Below are 18,458 nucleotides of genomic sequence, written 5' to 3' on the forward strand. Positions count from 1 at the left end.
GCATGGGGTATGCAGGGACACCACCAGAAGGAGCAGGAACAGGGCAAGGAAGGAGTGCCAATGACCAACTTTCCTTATCTATGTTTCTGGGGATGGCAACAATCCCATGAATCTCCAAATGTTACCGAGCAAAAAAGCTGTCACGCATCAGATTTCTGAAAGACTTAGAGGACTAATCTTCCAGAAACATCTTATCTTAGATAACAAATAATACCAAGACTCCCAAAGTACTTACTGTAATGTGCCACATAGTAGGCTTTTTTAAGATCTGTTGAATGAATGGTTTCTCTTCTATTGTCTCTTTTGTCCTTGATCTTAAAGGACATTTTGCTTTAAAAGCTGCCAGCATAACCACTATTTTTAAACTGCTAAAAATATTTGAAAGTCTTTGCAACTTTTCAGTAAAATGTGTGTAAATATCATTATATTGCTTCATCATTGCAACTATTGAGAATGAAATCTTTTTTGGGAAGGAGGCTAAGGCACAGGCAAAGAAGTCTCAGAATTTTTATTTGGAAATATCGCTGGAAAACTAACAAAACTGATACTTTTAATTTGGAACATAAATCAATTTCCAAAGATAACTTATCACTTCAAACAGGTACTTTAGGGAACGGTTGGGTGTAAAAGGAAATGAAATAAGATGTACTCATTATCTGGGAGTTGGGCAGGTCCTGAAGAAGCTTGTTAGTTGGCCCGTAAGACACGTCCTTTCTCCATTCAACTGTAAAGGAAAAGCGAGGGGCATGGTTAATTTGAGCTCGGATCGGACTCAGGGTTACATATACATTTTTAATTACAGCACTGAGTTTATTTACAATACTTCATATGATTAATATTCACAATTTACACAAATTCTTAAATATGGTGCAAAATAAAGGGAAAATAATGACAGCGTGTGAGGGTACTCAAGTCACTGGTTTTTTTTAGCGCGTGTGCACACACACACACACACACACACTGTTCCTTAAAAGAGTATGAGTTCCTTAAAAGAGTAAAATGAGTATGAGTTCCTTAAAAGAGTTCCTTAAAAGAGTATGTTCCAGTCACATGCATCCGGAAAGGTTTTTTTTTTTTTTTCAACGTTTATTAATTTTTGGGACAGAGAGAGACAGAGCATGAACGGGGGAGGGGCAGAGAGAGAGGGAGACACAGAATCGGAAACAGGCTCCAGGCTCTGAGCCATCAGCCCAGAGCCTGACGCGGGGCTCGAACTCACAGACCGCGAGATCGTGACCTGGCTGAAGTCGGACGCTTAACCGACTGCGCCACCCAGGCGCCCCGGAAAGGTTCTTAGTAACGTGTGCCATCTTTCATTTTTCTTGAACCCTATTTACTCTGATTTCTTTTTTTCACACAGCTTGCTGTTTGCAGACACCTCCAAACAAAATCTCCTGAATGATTTTTTTTGTTATATTCTTTCCAATATTTAAAATACATAACTGTGATAAATTTGGGGAGTTCAGAATATTGATCCATCCTTTTTAAGCAATGTTTCCTGAACTTGCCTGATCAAAAAACAACCTGGGTGGAAGCGTCCTAGTTAAAATACATATTTGATGGTCCCACCACATGAAGCCTATTGAATCAGATTCTCTAAAGGAGAGGGCTAACAATCTGTGTCTTTTAACAAGCATCACAATTGAGCCTTATAGTAAGGTAAATTTAGGAAACACTGCCCTACAGCAACATTTGTCCTAAAATCCTTTCTTTTGAAGAAAAGCCTTCTTCCTATGGGTCCTTGAACTTTTGAACCCTTTGAACTTTTCTCTAGAGTAAATCTGTTTTCTTCTGAACACATCTGATGAAACAGGTCTCTTTGACTTCTTTTCTTTTTATAAGTGCTCTGCGGTGAAAGTCATTCTGCTTAGCTGATTCCAATATAATCAATCAAGCTAAAGCTGTGTGAGCTCATTATTTAGGAAACTCATGGAAAGAACTCCAGCCTTGGAATTAGGTAAACCTGGATTTAAATTTCCCATTTAGACAAATCTGGGTATAAATCCCCACAATGTATTTAATACACATGACCTTGAGTGAATTCCTTAAACCCACTTACTCTCAATTTTGTTAATCTGTAAAATTGGAAGAGAGCATAGGGTAGAATGCCCACCCTATAGCAATAATAGAATAGAATAAACACTGTTGCTTAAGGCTTTATTTTTTTTTAATTCCAGTGTAGTTAACATACAGTGTTATATTAGTTTCAGGTGTACAATATAGTGATTCAACAGGTCCATATATCACTCATCAAGATAAGTGTACACTTTTATTTAACAAAATTTTTTTTAATGTTTATTTATTTTTGAGAGAGGGAGACAGACAGAGAACGGGCAGGGAAGGGGCAGAGAGAGAGACACAGAATCCAAAGCGGGCTCCAGGCTCCAAGCTGACAGCACAGAGCCCAGGGCGGGGCTCGAATTCACAAACTGTGAGATCATGACCTGAGCTAAGTCGGACGCTTAACAAACTGAGCCACCCAGGCACCCCAGTGTACCCTTTTCTTTAAAAAATTTATTCATTTATTTTTTAGATAGAAAGAGTGAGACAGAGACAGTGAGCAAGTGAATACAAGTGGAAGAGGGGCAGAGATAGAGGGAGAGAATCCCAAGCAAGCTCCACACTGTCAGCACAAATCCCAACATGGGCTTGATCCCATGAACTGTGAGATCATGACCTGAGCCGAAATCAAGAGTTGGATACTCAACAAATTGTGCCACCCAAGCACCCCCGTATAAGTGTATTCTTAATCCTTTTCATCTCTTTCACCCATTCTCCAACCCACCTCCCCTCTGGTAACCATCTGTTTGTTCTCTATAGTTAAGAGTCTGTTTATGGTTTTGTCTATTTCTTTCCCTTTGTTTTGTTTCTTAAATTCCACATGTGAGTGAAATCATATGGTATTTTCTTTCTCTGACTGGCTTATTTTGCTTAGCATTGTATTCTAGATCCATCCATTATCCATGTTGTTGCAAGTAGCAAAATTTGATTCTTTATATGGCTGAATAATCTTCCGATATATACACCACCTCTTCTTTATCCATTCATCTATCGATGGACACTGGGCTGCTTCCATAGTTTGGCTATTGTATATAATGCTATAATAAACATAGGGGTGCATATATCCTTTTGAATTAGCTTTTTGTATCATTAGGTAAATACCCAGTAGTGTAATTACTGGATCATATGGTAGTTCTATTTTTAATTTTTTGAAGAACCTCCATACTGTTTTCCACAGTGGCTACCCCAGTTTGCATTCCCACCAACAGTACACAAGTGTTCCTTTTTCTCCACATTCTAATGCTTGTTGTTTCTCGAGTTTCTGATGTTAGCCATTCTGATAGGTGTGAGATGATATCTCATTGTGCTTTTGATTTGCATTTACCTGATGATAGATGATGTTGAGCATCTTTTCATGTGTCTGTTGACCATCTGTATGCCTTCTTTGGAAAAATGTGTATTCATGTATTCTGCCCACTTTTTAAAAAAATTTTTTAATGTTTATTTATTTATGAGAGAGAGACAAAGTGTAAGCGGGGGAGGACAGAGAGAGAAGGAGACACAGAATCTGAAGCAGACTCCAGGTTCTGAGCTGTTAGCACAGAGCCCAACTTGGGGCTCAAACTCATGAACTGTGAGATCATTACTTGAGCCAAAGTTGGATGTTCAACAGACTGAACCACCCAGGCGCCCTGCCATTTTTAATTGGATTATTTGGTTTTTGAGTGTTGAGTTTTATAAGTTCTTTATATATTTTGGATAATAACCCCTTATTGGATATATCATTTAGTGTTTTAGTTTTACATAGTAGTTTTTAAAATATTTTTCTTACTGGGGCACCTGGGTGGCTTAGTCGGTTGAGTGTACAGCTTTTGATTTCAGCTCAGGCTCATGAGATAGAGCCCCACATTAGGCTCTGTGTTGACAGGATGGAGTCTGTTTGGGATTCTTTCTCCCTCCCTCTCTCTCTGTCCCTCCACTTCTCATTCTCTCTTTCTCTCTCTCTCTCTCAAAAGAAATAAACTTTTTTAAAAAATTAAATATTTGTCTTAGTTTTTAGTAATGGTGACAAAGCAACAATAGAAAACTTTGCCCAACTAGAATTTTAAGACAATTTAAGATGTTGCCACCATTAAAAAGATATCCTAATGCTCAATGAATAATAGGCTTACTTATTTTAAAATATAATTTGGCTTTAAAGAGCTCTTATTTACTTTCATGCAAAGCCAAGAGGGAAAAACAAAGTTAACATCAAGCTGTCAAAAGAAGGCAAATCAAGTTGAGTCATTCATTACTCTTCCTGAATCACCCACTTAAATGGTTAGGCCTTTTCTTTTGTTTCTTTCCTGTTTTTGTTTTTGTTTTTTTTTTAATTTGGCCTTTTCTCAACTCATGAACCACAAACTAATGATAGGATCAATAAATCCCAAAAACTAAACAGAAAAAAGCAGATTGCCTTTCTACCTGTTACACTGGCTTTTATCCTATCACTTAATCATAGTCACCTACAAAACCATTTTGTTTATCTTATTAATTACTTTGATTTTCTCTTTTCTCTGCCCTACAGGGACTGTTTACCAATTGTCCTGGCTTGCAAGAATTAGCAAACACTCGAATGGAGGATGTGTTTAGCTACGGCAAGCCATGATTACCACCACTGTTAAATTCCCATTTTACCCGCCATAATAGCCCCCAAAAGGTTCTTCAATGTCCAGTCAAGCATTCTGGAAAATATCTAAACTGCTCACTTGGAGGGTAAGAATTTATGACAAGAATGCTTAGCCATTTGATTCAGATTATCATTATCATTTTTTATCAAGAATAAAATTTTCTTGTGAAGTGGCAAATATTTGTTTTTATTGCTATAACATCTTAATATGTAAGACACCAAATGAGAAATCTGGAAAACAGACTATTTTAACCTTGTTTTCAAATTTAAAATCTCTTCTTGTCTTCAGAGTCCTATATGTCCCAGAGCACGTATCTCTATACAAGTTTTACAATCTCTGTTTGAGAAGTGATCTGAAAATATAGCTTACTATATATTATGTTATTATGTAATTACAGATTTAAATAGAATATTTTTACATAGAGTGTTTATATAATTATCTTGGTTGCTATGCTCCTTGCTGGTGAATGGTAAAAAGCATATCAAGATAACACAGAAAAACTTGCTCAAATAGAAATGAGAGACATTTTATGCTGGCCTTCCAATTAAAAACACAAATGTTATTCTAGCTGAGAAAGGGCCTCTAGGCCCTAAGAAAGAAGTTGGTTTGAGAGAATTATAAGAAAGTATAAGGAAAAATTCATTCAACAACAACAACAAAGATGTTTACCATACACAGAAGTTATCTCCAGCCACACAAGTAAAAACCTGAAACTAGCAGAAATTTTTATCTTGCTGTAATACATCATAAAGCACTGTGTAACGTGTTGTCTGTTTTTAACTTAAGCTGGATACTTAAAAAGATAAATGCCTACTTTTTTTCACTTACAGCAAATTTCTATTCACTGGTCCTTCCTTTCTACAATTGTTCTGTTTTGATTGATATTGGCAGCCATTGTTTCTTTAGCATTGTGTTGAGAAGTATGTTAGATTTTTTTTTTTTTTTTTTTTTTTTTTTGCTGTTGTTGCAATTTCCATCTTTAGGTGGGAGTTTCAAACCATGCTGACAGCTAGCATCTAAACACCATTTTCAGTCACAGTTGGCTAACATAATGTTTTATAGTCAAGGTGGTAATTTTTATACAGAGCCTCAGGGCTAAGTGATGAATGACATGTTCAAAACACACAACACAAGCACAAGTGATAACAGGGCAAGAGTACCCTCAAGTTTTAGGGCTTGAGTTAAAAAGTAAGCCTCTTTTAATCACCGTGGCAAGCAGAACAACAACCTGAGAAACAAAAGCCACAAACAGCAAGATCCATATACAGTATTTTCAGCTCTCTATGTAAGAAAAGCAACACAGTGTGGGATGTGTGAACTCAGCGAGTGAGTCAGAGAGGTAGGTACATTCTATGTCATGGTTACATTCTCTCATTGAGAAATATTACATCAGCCATTTGTCCCGGAAGATAAATGTGAACATGTTTTCTGCAAGCAGTTTTTGTTCCTGCAAAAATTAAACATAGTTATACCTCACTTTATTAAATTATAAAAATAACGTATCTGTGACTCACAGGAGTTCGGCACCTCACAGCATTGCTTTGACTGAGTTATGTTTTAATGATGCCTTTAGCTTCCATGAAATGTTGCTATAAGGAAGTCAAAAGAAATTTGCCATTTCATTTTGCTGTTTAAAAAATAGTTGGGTAGATTATAGAACCTATCACTCAATGTATCCTATAAAGAAAAATCCCCTTGGACAAAATTTATTCCAGAAAATCCTGCCAGGAAAAGCTTTATCTTTTCTAAGGTTTGTGTTTCTTGCTTTTAAATGACAAGAAACTGTAACATGTTGTATTTCCCCCTTTGCATTGACTGCCAGGAATCTCAAAATATGAAGCTCAATGTGGCAATAAGTAACCTATATGGCACCATTTTACATTCATCATTTTTCCTTCGTTCTATTTCCATTTCTATTTTATTGTATTTTTATTAACATCATAAAAGCTGGGGCACCTGGGTGGCTCAGCCCATGAAGCATCCGACTCTTGATTTCAGCTCAGGTCATGATCTCGCAGTTTGTGAGATCCAGTCCCATGCCGGGCTCCGTGCTGACAGTGCAGAGCCTGCTTGGGATTCTGTCCCTCTCCTTCTCTCTCTGCCTATCCCCCACTCTCTCTCTCTCCCTCTCTCTCAAAATAAATAAACATTAAAAAAATTTTTTAATTGCAAAAGCTACTTCAAATTCTTTATGGAAAGGATCGTTAGTAAATTCTATTGGTTATCAGTAAATATGGTAAAAGCTACTTCAAATTCTTTCTGGGAAAGAACTGGAATCAGTAAATTCAATTATCAGCGTTTATGGCAACATTGACTCTCCGAAACACAGTTGATAATCAAAAAAGTAAATTAAAAAGACTCTAAACAGTTCCAATCTAGTTACAAAAGCTTTGCACCAAAGATCACATGGTGTTACACCAGGAAAACGACTCTGTCTTCACTTATAGCTTCTTTTAACTCTGTTTAGACACAACTCTAGCAAGATGGGTTATTGTGTTCCTTAGGGCAAAGAGAATATGAAGCAGTAGTGAGAAACTGCTTGAAGTAGTCACACTGTTAATAAAAAATAATTTCCAATGTATAGTGAGGAAAGAGGATAAGCAATTATTAAATGCAGTCAAAAGAGGTTAAACCCTTGCTAGTCCAGAACCATTTTACAGAGAGCAGAGTTTCTCATCGTGATCCTGAGCATTTACATTAGAATTTGTTAAAAAGGTAAAGTCCTGAGACCCATATCAGAATCTTTGGGGTGTGGCAAAGTACAATATTCGCAAGCACATCAGGTAATTCATTCATAAAGGACAGTTTGTGAATTACAGGTATAGACCCAGACAACTCTATATTACTCAGTACGTCTTCAGGGCCCGATCATACATCATAGTTTACATCAGAGTCTTCCTCTTTGAGAAAATGGGAAGATATGTGATCAATTTTAGAAAGGTTATCCCTTAGGGGCACATGGGGGTTCAGTCCGTTGAGCATCCGACTCGTGATCCAATTCTTGATTTCAGCTCAAGTCATGATCCCAGAGTTATGGGATCTAGCCCTGCATTGGGCTAAGCCTGCTTAAGCAGGCACAGAGCATGGAGCCTGCTTAAGATTCTCCCTCTCCCCCTCTGCCCCTCTACCCCACTCATACTCGCTTATTCTCTAAAATAAATTTAAAATTAAAAAAAGAAAGATTATCCTTTAGAATTGTTAATATGCAAAGAATTTAGTGTTTTATTATTTTCATGTGCAACAGGATAATTATCAATACATCCAGATAATTACAGAATTGTGACTGTCAAGAACTGTGAAGGGCCTGAGGTTTTACCTTAGTCACAAGTTGACAAGTTAACCTGCCACAGTGTCATGCTGGCAGAAGCCTGGAGATTCCTGGGTCAGAGACAAAGGACCTTGTTACTCACAGCACAGCAAGGAACAGGAGCTTCTTATTTGTGCCAATTTCCTTCTACCCCTGGACTCTCAAGGGCTATCCAGAGGAGCCCAGGGGGTTTTGTGTCACAACTGAGGAAACCCAAGCTTAGCAATCCCCAATCTTTTTTTTGTTGTTGTTGTTGTTGTTGTTGTTTTAATTTATTTTTGGGACAGAGCGAGACAGAGCATGAACGGGGGAAGGGCAGAGAGAGAGGGAGACACAGAATCGGAAACAGGCTCCAGGCTCCGAGCCATCAGCCCAGAGCCTGACGCGGGGCTCGAACTCACGGACCGCGAGATCGTGACCTGGCTGAAGTCGGACGCTCAACCGACTGCGCCACCCAGGCGCCCCCCCAATCTTTTTTAATGCAACTAACCCACATGACCTAAACTTTGTTCTGGAAGGAGGCATTATCCTTATTATACTGGACAGTAAACAAACTTGTTCTCTGCTCCAGAGGGAGACACTATCTCTATCTTCCAAGGTTGTTCACTGTACAAATATCCTTACAGAGATAGTCTGGGATAAAAACTGTCAGTGCCTCTGCTCACAAAATGTGTAGAAACAAGAGACACAGTGAGAACCGTGTCCCAGTAGTGACCTCTTTCTTGGGGCTGTGGAGTGATGTGTATTGTCCTTTTAAAATATAGGAATTTGTTGTCACTTGAACAAAACCTGTTTTCTTATCCTCCTTTCTCGCTGGTTGCTCTTCTCTGTCTTGTTCTCCAGTCCCTCTACTTCTCCCAGACCTCTGAACACTGGAGTATCGAGGCTTTAGTCCTCTCTGCCTGCAATCACCCATCAGTGATTTTACCCAATCCCATAGCTTAAATAGCATGTAAATTGTCAACAACTCCCAAATTTGTATCACCATCCCAGGCCATGTTTTGAACTCCAACCTTACTCAACATTTCCACTTGGATATCTAATACATACTCAAACTTTAGATCCATATTCCACCTGTGGTCTTCTTCAGTGTAGTTCACTGGTGATTCTATCCTTCCAGTTGTTCAGACCAAATATCTGGGATCATCCTAGACTCCTCTTTCTCTCCTATCCCACCTCAAACCTCTCAAGACATACTGTTGGCTTTATCATTACAGTGGATCTTACCACCTTCATCTGATCTCTCTACTGATTTCTGAAATAGGCTCCTCAACTGATCTCCCTTCTACTGCCCTAGGCTCCCCCAAACTTCTCCCGATATACACACATACACACAGTCTATTGTAAAAGTCAGATCACTCACCCCTCTGCGCAAAATTGTCAGTTGGATTCCTGAGAGCCTCCCCAACCCTTTTATCTCTCTTACCTTTTCTACTACCATCTCTCCTTCCAGTCACACTGGCCTTTCTGTTGCATGAACAAACGTAGGCACACTCACACTGCATTAATCTCCCACTGCCATTATAACAAATTACTGCAAATTTAGTGGGCTAAAACAACACAAATTTATTCTCTTACAGTCTAGAGGTCAGAAGTCCTAAATCAATTTCACTGGGCAAAAGCCAAGGTGTCAGCCTGGCTGGTTCCTTCTGGAAGCTCTGAGGGGAGAATCTATTTTCTGCCTTTTGCGGCTTCTAGTGGCCACGTATGTTTCTTCACTCCATCTTCAAATTGTATTACTCCAACCTCTGCTTCCATCATCACATCTTCTCTGGCTTTTGATTGCTCTGTGTTTTTCTTATTATGATTATATTGTGTTTATTTGAATAATCCAGATAATCTTCCCATCTCAAGATCCTTAATCACATTGGCAAGGTCCCTTTTGCATATAAGATAATATTCACAAGTTCTAGGCATTAGGACATAAATATATGTGGTAGGGCCATTATTCAGCCTACCAAACCCACTTCAGGGCACTAGCTGTTCTTTCTGCAGGAAACACTCTTCTTCTAGATACGCACATGGTTGATTTACTCACCCCCCCTCAAGTCTGGCCTCAATAAGGCCAACCCTGACTACCTATTTAATATGGCAACACTCAACAACTCCTCACCCCTACGTTCCTGATTCCCTTTTCTATTCCCTTACTTTATCTGCTCTGACTTTTCCTCATAGCACTTACTATCTTCCAACATACTACATTATTTACTCATTTATTGTCTATCTTCCCACACTGCAATGCATGTTCCATGAAGCCGGACATTTTTGTCTGTCTTGTTTATGGATATATTCCAAATACATACAGCAGTACCTGGCACATATGAGGAGTTCAATAAATGTTGACTAAGCAAATATGTCATAGATCTCACAAACTTAGAACACCAAAAGAAGATCACATTTCTTAATGTCAAATAAAAATAGCTCAGACTCCCCACCTGTCTCAGTTTCAAAAATTAAATTCTCACCACATTCTTGCTAACTATAGGTGCCAATTCCTTCAGAAATCTCCTCTGCTAGGTCCACCTGTCTCCCACTGTGACTACCATACTTCCATCCCTTCTTCCTAAGGGCAAGAGAGTCCTGTCCCCAGTGTTCCACAGCTCAAAAACAGGCCAACATTTCTAACAGAGTTAGGATAACTAAGAGACCAACCAAGCAAAGAGTAGTTTAAACTGCTACTAGAAGTGACCACTTTTCTTAGAACCTAAAACTACAAACTCAACTTCAGAATCTCTTGTCTGGCTCCCACAATTCCTCCAAGTAACAGAGGCCAGCTCACCCCCTCCACCACAGGAGAGGTTCAGGAACTCTGTCTGCACCCCATAGTCTAAGCAAAACTGTTGCTTAACTCAGAGAGAGTAGAAATCTGAAATTTGCTTCCAAGAATGTGTACTTCTCTGCCCCTAAATTGTCTTCTTCCCACAGTAATTTATAAGGACATACTATTTCCAACCCATTGGAGTCATAATAGTACAATCCATTATAATTCAATAATTGCACATTTTCTAGATAAACTCTAGAGGTTATTTGATTTTTTTTAAGTTTTTTGTTTTGGTTTGGTTTTTTGTTTGTTTTTGGTTTTGTTTTTTTACAGAGAGAGAGAGATAGACTACGAGCTGGCGAAGGGCAGAGAGAGAGGGCAACACAGAATCTGAAGCAGGCTCCAGGCTCTGGGCTGTCAGCACAGAGCCTGACGCGGAGCTCGAACTCACCAACTGTGAGATCATGACCTGAGCCGAAGTCGGACGCTTAACCGACTGAGCCACCCAGGCGCCCCTGATTTTGAATAACACTCTTTGTGGGGCTTCAACAGAACAGTCTAGAATAATAAGCTTTAACCAGCTCAGTTAAATCATTTTTAGGGTTCCCTGTCTCTGAGCTGTCCAGTTGCATGCTTTCTACCCTACTTGTGTCTCCCCTCTAATCTTTGGCAAATGCTTGGACAACGGCATGAGTGAGAATACATACATAATCCCCACAAGAACAAACAATAATTTTCAGAGACCTCAGGGTCTACATTTACAGGGAAAAAAAGTCTCTAAAGAAAACATAAGGATACTCTCAATGTCCCCGTCTACAGAACTCCCACCATCTCCATCTGAAACATCTGTTTCCCGTTACTGCACGACCTTTAGGCCTTCCCCAACTATAATAGAAGAGGAAAAGGAACAACTTTCAAAAGAAGGCTTTTATTTGCATATCTAAAAGCCTTGTCAAGAGATTTTCCCAAAACAAAGGAGCAGTTTACCCTCAAAGCTGAATTCAAATTGTCCCCAAAAGGCTCTGAGGCTTTTAGATTGGCAGGCTTTTTAGTTTAAGGAAAGAGAAAAAAAAAAAAAAAAAGTTGAGGTCCACTCTACAGTCATCAAGTTTTATTAAAACATGAGTAATACATTTTCCAACGTGTCAAAACAATGTTTCAAAATGCAAAAAAGAGTTTTGAAATAGCCAAATCTTTCTTAAAGATTTTAAAGTCATTTTCTGCAGAAGTCTGAGCACCTGTTTGCCAAAACGGGTACCCACAGAACGACAGTCTCCAAAAAGGGCCTAATATTTTATATATTTTATATGTGTATCTTACTTTGTTTTGTCTTAAGCCCTTACCCACCAGAATGTGAGCTTCAAGGGAGCAGAGTTTTTTTTTTCTATTTTATTCATTGCTTGCATCATTAGGGCACAGAACAGTGCTTAGTACACGGAAGGCACTGAATAAATAAATTAGTTGGATGGGTAGATGGATGGATAGGAAATTCTGATGTTCTAAGAAGGAAAATGTCAGATTCTAAATAGACTGCTATGAAAATAGCAAATCTTTTAACACAAATCTTACCCATTTTAAAGTTTTTCACAATTGTTCCTTATAATACACAGTATATACTGGTAGGGAAGCATTTCAAAATAAACCATCACAGATATAAACCATCAGTTTCCCCATGCTAGTGCCTAAGACCCCAAAGCAAAAATGGTCTCAAGCCTTGGTCACACAGTACTTAGTAAGCACTAAGTTCTTAATGTGTAGGTAATGAATAAATAAAGTAAAACAAAATTTCTAGTCCTGCTATGGGATCATAGTTTTCTACAAATTTTCCTACAAAACATCTGCTTCAGCTTCTTAGGTATAATATAGTCTTTGAATATAAGTCATTGTTTGTTAGATTTTAAGTTCTTTGAAAACACAAAAAACTGTCTAGGGATATTTTTTATTTCCAGGAAATGTGTACTTTCAGACAAGTGACATAAGACACGTTTTTAATAACTGTAAACTTTATGATAGTTTTTAAACTCTTATGAGAAAAAAATAAACATTTTGAGAGATTTACTTTTAGACTTATGCTCCTTCCCTAGCAACACTCCCCTGTATTTTGATCATTTTGTTGAAGCAACTGACGTATGAGAATAATCATGAAATATTGCATAAATAATTTTCTTTCATGATTCTGTTTCCTTGAGTTCTAAAAAAATACTTCTCACAGAAGATAGCAAAATTGATATTGAACAAAGATGATAAAGAAATCTCTAAGATGGCAAGTTATTAATTGTCTACTGGCATAAGGATAGACATATAGATCAATAGAATAAAACTAAAGAGTCTAGAAATAAACCTTCACACTTATGGTCATTCAATTTCAACAAGGCTGCCAAGACAACTCAATAAGGAAAGAATAGTCTTTTTAACAAATAGCACTGAGACAACTGGATAGCTACATGCAACAGAATAAAGCTGGAGTCCTACCTTATACCATATATAAAAATTAATGCAAAATGGATCAAGTATCCAAATATAAGAGTTACAAGAATAAAACTCTTCGAAGAAAGCATAGGACTAAATCTGTGACCTTGGATTAGGTAATGGTTTCTTAGATATGACACTAAAAGTACAAGTGACAAAAGAAAAACAGATAAATGGGACCTTATCAAAATTGAAAACTTTTGTGCTTCAAAGGACATGATCAAGAAAACTAAAAGACAACCTATAGAATGGGAGAAATTATCTATGAATCATATATCTAATAAGGGACTTGGATAATGGAGTATATAAAGAACACTTACAACTCAATAACATAAAGACAAATATCCCAAGGTAAAAATATACAAAGGATCTGAATAGACATTTCTCCAAAGAAGATCTACAAATGACCAATAAGCACAAGAAAAAGATGTTCAACACCATTATCTATTCAGGAAATGAACAATGAAAATGAGCAAATCAAATGAACAACTCAAAATCACAATGAGATACCACTACACATGAAATGAAAATGTGGAGAAATTGGAATCTCATAGGCTATTGGTGAATATATATTGGGAATTTATATTGGGAATATAAAATGGTATAGCCATTTTGGAATACAGTTTGGCTATTCCTCAAAAAGTTAATATAGAGTTACCATGTAAGCCAGGAGTTCTACCCCTAAGTGACAAAAGAAATTAAAACAGGTGTCCAAACCAAAACCTGTATATGAATGTCCATAGCAGCATTATCCATAATGGACAAAAAATGAAAACAACCCAAATGTCGGTCAAATGATAAATGGATAAACAAAATATGGTATACATATAATGGAATATTATTCAGCCATAACAAGGAATGAAGTATTCAGACATGCTACAACATGGATAAACCTTGATAATATCATACTACATGAAAGAAGTCAGACACATAAGTCCACAAATTATATGATTTCACTGATATGCAGTGTCCAGAACAGTCACATCCATAGAGACGGAAAGTAGATTAGTGGCTTTCAGGAGTTGGAGGGGAAGGAGGCAATGTGGAGTGACTACTAATGGGTTAAGTGTTTCTTTGTAAGGGATGATGAATGCATTCTAAAATTAGACAGTAGTGGTAGTTGCACAACTTTGTTAGTATACTGACCACCATTGAACTGTATAACTTAAAAGGGTGAATGTTATGATATGTGAATAAACTGTTATTAAAAAAAATAAAAATTGTTTTGGAGGGGCACTTGGCTGGCTCAGTAGGAAGAGCATACGACTCTTGATCTCAAAATTGTGAGTTCGAGCCCCACGTGGACAGACATTACTTAAATTAAAAAAAAATTTTTTTAATAAAAACTTTCAAAAAATTGTGTTTGGAGGCAACTCAAAATGAACCACACTTTAATAATACTTTTATAGATGTATGCATCTTTGAACTGGAAAGAACCTTAGAATTTTACTTTTGTGTTTGAGAAAAGACAACCATTAAAATGTCTTACTTTGTCTAATGAAATGTGTCATATGAATTGCCCTAACCTTCCTGTGAAGATCACATGAGATAATATGAGGCAAATTGCTTTGGAAAGAACTGGCCCTGTAAATATAGTCTATGATATTGCTGTCATTTTTTACAGTGTTAAAGGCCAAAAAGAAAAGAAGTCTGTGCCTTCTCTTTTTGGCCCCTTCAACTAGCTTCCCATGCAACTTTTACAGAGTCTCAAATAATCTCTTCCTCTCCCTTTAAGAGGGAATATTAGAATATTATAAAAGAAGGCATAAAAGCATGGAGGAAAGGCTTGCTCCCTGAAAGTCTTCACTGATTGAACTTGATTTAAAGGTTCACTTACTCCCTTCCTCCTGCATCTCCCAACCCCTCCCAAAATCAAGGGGGGGGGGGGGGGAGAGGAAATCAATGTTTTGTTGTTTAGTGCTGTTAAAGGCTGTAGCTAAATAGCTAAAAGCAGATGAGACCGATATGGAGATGTATTTGCCTCCTGAACTATTGAATGAATATTAAACCAGCAATCCAGACATCTTTTCTTACCTGAGCCTTATTGGTACAATAGAAACCGTGTAAGCACCAGGCTGTCCTACTGGGGGTTTAAGAAGAATTTGGCAATCTCAGAAAAATGGTTTAACATTAAAATTGAGAAGAGAATCTATGGAAATAGTCCCATGTGTTCCCAAAAGGAATGGTAGGAAAAAATGAGATCACAAAGTTAAATACTCTATTCTTAGGAAAAAAACCATAACCTAGCAGCTCATCGCCTGTCTAGTCAAGTTTTCATAAGAACTGGGGAGATTACTAAGAAAAAAGGCTAGATTAATGTGTTTTCTGATACACTACTCTAAAAGAAACTTTAAGACAATGGTGACTTTGCCTTATCCTACCCCCAAATCTCCTTTGGACTACATGTTTAACAAAAGTTGTTCAGAGCTGTTCTATTCTCTAATTCTTTCTCTAATGGCTCCACTCTAAGAAAGAAATACCAGAAAACTGTGTGCATAGAGTTATAAGCTTAACTCTCTAGCTGACTGCACACTCTGGAAGGAATAATGAAGCATTTTATGAGTCCAACATAATGTAGCTACTATATAGAAATTTTAGGAATAACCACTATGGCTGAATACTGCCATGTTTGCAAAAAGACAAGGGAACAATTCCCAGAAGAATAGATTCCTAAAATGATTCTTAAGGAATATGTAGGATTTAGCTAGACAAAGAGACAAGTCTGAGGGAGGAGACTTGGAAGTCTAAGGGAGGAGACTGGAAGAGAGGAGGCCAGAATCCTAAGGCAGAGGCCAAACCACACAGAGCCTTTTTGGTTCCGCAAGGTAGTATGGACTTGATTTTACACGAGTAGACCTTGCAAGGCCATTGAGAAGTTTGCCACCAGAGTAGACAATATGCTAATTGCAAATTGCATAGTATCACCTTTTCTGTACATTTTAGCCAGATTTTTAAGCTATTTTAAAGTGAGATATTTCTCACTAGAAACTTGAAAAATATGAGCATCAGATAATTATGCTGTAAGCCATTGCTCTGTGGCTTATTACCGTCAGACCTGCTTGTTCTCTGTCTTAAGGATGCTTAATTGTTTCTGTCTTTGTTGTTCTGTGTGATTGTTTAGGTTTAACATTCTACAGTTACTCTCTACTACTACGTTTATAAAAACCAATTTGGGAGCTAATCATCAGACACAAATTATCTTGTTTATGCCATAACAGATTATTCATTATATACACCCATGGATTGTCATCCAAGTAAATTTTAGCCAGATATTACCTATGGCTTTAAAAATTGGACTTCTATAAACAGAAAGACAGCTACTTAAGTAAACAAAAAACTGCAAAGTTTCTTTCTCAATACAAACAGCCGGAAATTGATTACAATCTGGATATATGATGGGACTCTGACCAATCTTGGTCCCAGGTCAAATGATGGTATTTGCTCCCCGTTTATTTAGAAGAGGGTAAATCATCAACTACATCTGGCTCAGCCCCTTAAGGTGTACTCTAGGATCACTTTAATGACATTTAGATCATAGCAGGGCCTGAGTGCTAGTTTAAGAGTTTCTGATTCTGCGAGAGTCTTGTTAATAGAATTACTTCAGAATCAACATTTTCGTCATGTAAATTATTTCTACTTCATCACAAGAATGCTTTCTTCTAAGCCTCCAAATACAAAAGCTACCTTACAGGAAAAGAGAAAATATTCAGAAGCTCCTCTCGTTTACAAGATAAAGCAAAGTCTAACTACTTACTGTATTGCACCTGCGTATTTTGGTTTTATTTTGATCACAAAACAAAGAAGTCATAGTTTCACCTCTTGAAAGCACCTCAACGCTGAATTACCATTAAAGGCACAGAAACAATCCACTCCTGACATTCTCTTCAGCAACATTCATTAGGTAATAAATTCATTCATTTGCACTTGTTACGCACAGAACTATTATAGTATTCTTATTTTATCTTACTCTTCTGACACTGGGCTATAACAACTCACTGCAAATACAGGTACGTTAGCAGTGTTTCCCTGCAGTTTAGAAATGAAATCTAAAAAAAAAAAAAAAAAGGAAAGACAAAGACCTCACTATTTTCAGTGAAAAATACTGTTTGGACAAAGCCTTTTATTCTAAGCCCTTTTAGACTGAACATCATTTTAGTCTCAATTAACTCCTAATTAGATTAAGCGTCAGAGAGAAAGACTTCCACAAAATATCTACAGAGTCCTAAAAATGTAGTATTAAAGAAAAATCTTCAGCCTGATTCCTAGCCTTTTAGATGACTCCTTACTATTTATAGTGCAATGAAAATAAGGGTTGTTCATTACATGGCGATGCTACGTAGCTTGTTAATTTATACATCATGTGTCTATCGGGTAGAAAACGCTTTGCTTCTTCTTTACAGCATCCAGTCCACCAGGTAGATTTAAAAATAAAATTGGTCAATCAAATAGCACAGCTCAGAAGAAAAGCTTACTGTTTCGTGGTTATAGAGCGAAAGGCCCAACTGTGAAAGCAATGACTGCTTGATTCTTTCGAGAGAGAGCATTGAAGTACCCGCAAAGTGGATGACTCCGCAGTCTCTTAACAGGGGCCACTGCTGTGAAAGCAGATCTCTGCTTGCCTCTGCCTGGAAGGAGCGGTCCCGAGCAGTGGAAAAAAAGAAGGAAGAGGTTCTTGTCAGAATCACATGAAGACAGAACACTGATGTCCACAAATTAGTTCTCCTGCCCAACTACCTGCTGTTGTTGTTATTCCCCACTTCTAAACTGAATCAATACTAGTCAGGAGAGATTTCAGGAAAGAAGGTCTGTTGTGGTCCAACTGTGATTCTTTCCTAATACTCCTTTGGAACACTTCCTATGAAGGATACGGTATTAAAATCTATCAACTTGTGTCTGATTTCATTTTCCCCTTAAGCCGACTTCAGCACTTTATTTGAAATTATGTTAGGGACTTCTCATCTTTCTGCAATGTACATTGATTGCTTTTACAATCAGGAAAAATAAACTAATAAAAAAGAAATTACATTTGAGGCAGTGTGATTATCAAACTGTTCTTAGTTATTTAAACTGCTCATCATAGGAAATAAGGAAAGACATTCATCTTCCTTGCTATATTTCACATTCTTCACCAAAACTTCATTCTTCTCTTTACAAATTTTCTGCCAATTATTATTTTTTTTTTTTCATTACGATTGCATGATCCCTTTTAAATGTTTTCTCTGAGTAACTTAGACTGACCTTTTCCCCCTAG

At 37.4% G+C, this 18,458-nt stretch overlaps 1 long non-coding RNA gene across 1 annotated transcript; it reads right to left on the reverse strand.

Moving 5' to 3' along the window:
- Positions 1–487: 487 nt before the first annotated feature.
- On the reverse strand, positions 488–18,078 carry LOC122473873. The gene is made up of 2 exons (XR_006294733.1): positions 17,760–18,078; positions 488–724 (listed from the first exon to the last, which is right to left on the reverse strand). It is a non-coding gene; the product is annotated as an uncharacterized LOC122473873 (long non-coding RNA).
- Positions 18,079–18,458: the final 380 nt, after the last annotated feature.

Source organism: Prionailurus bengalensis, chromosome B4, assembly GCF_016509475.1.
Source record: "Prionailurus bengalensis isolate Pbe53 chromosome B4, Fcat_Pben_1.1_paternal_pri, whole genome shotgun sequence".
NCBI classification, from domain to species: Eukaryota; Metazoa; Chordata; class Mammalia; order Carnivora; family Felidae; genus Prionailurus; species Prionailurus bengalensis.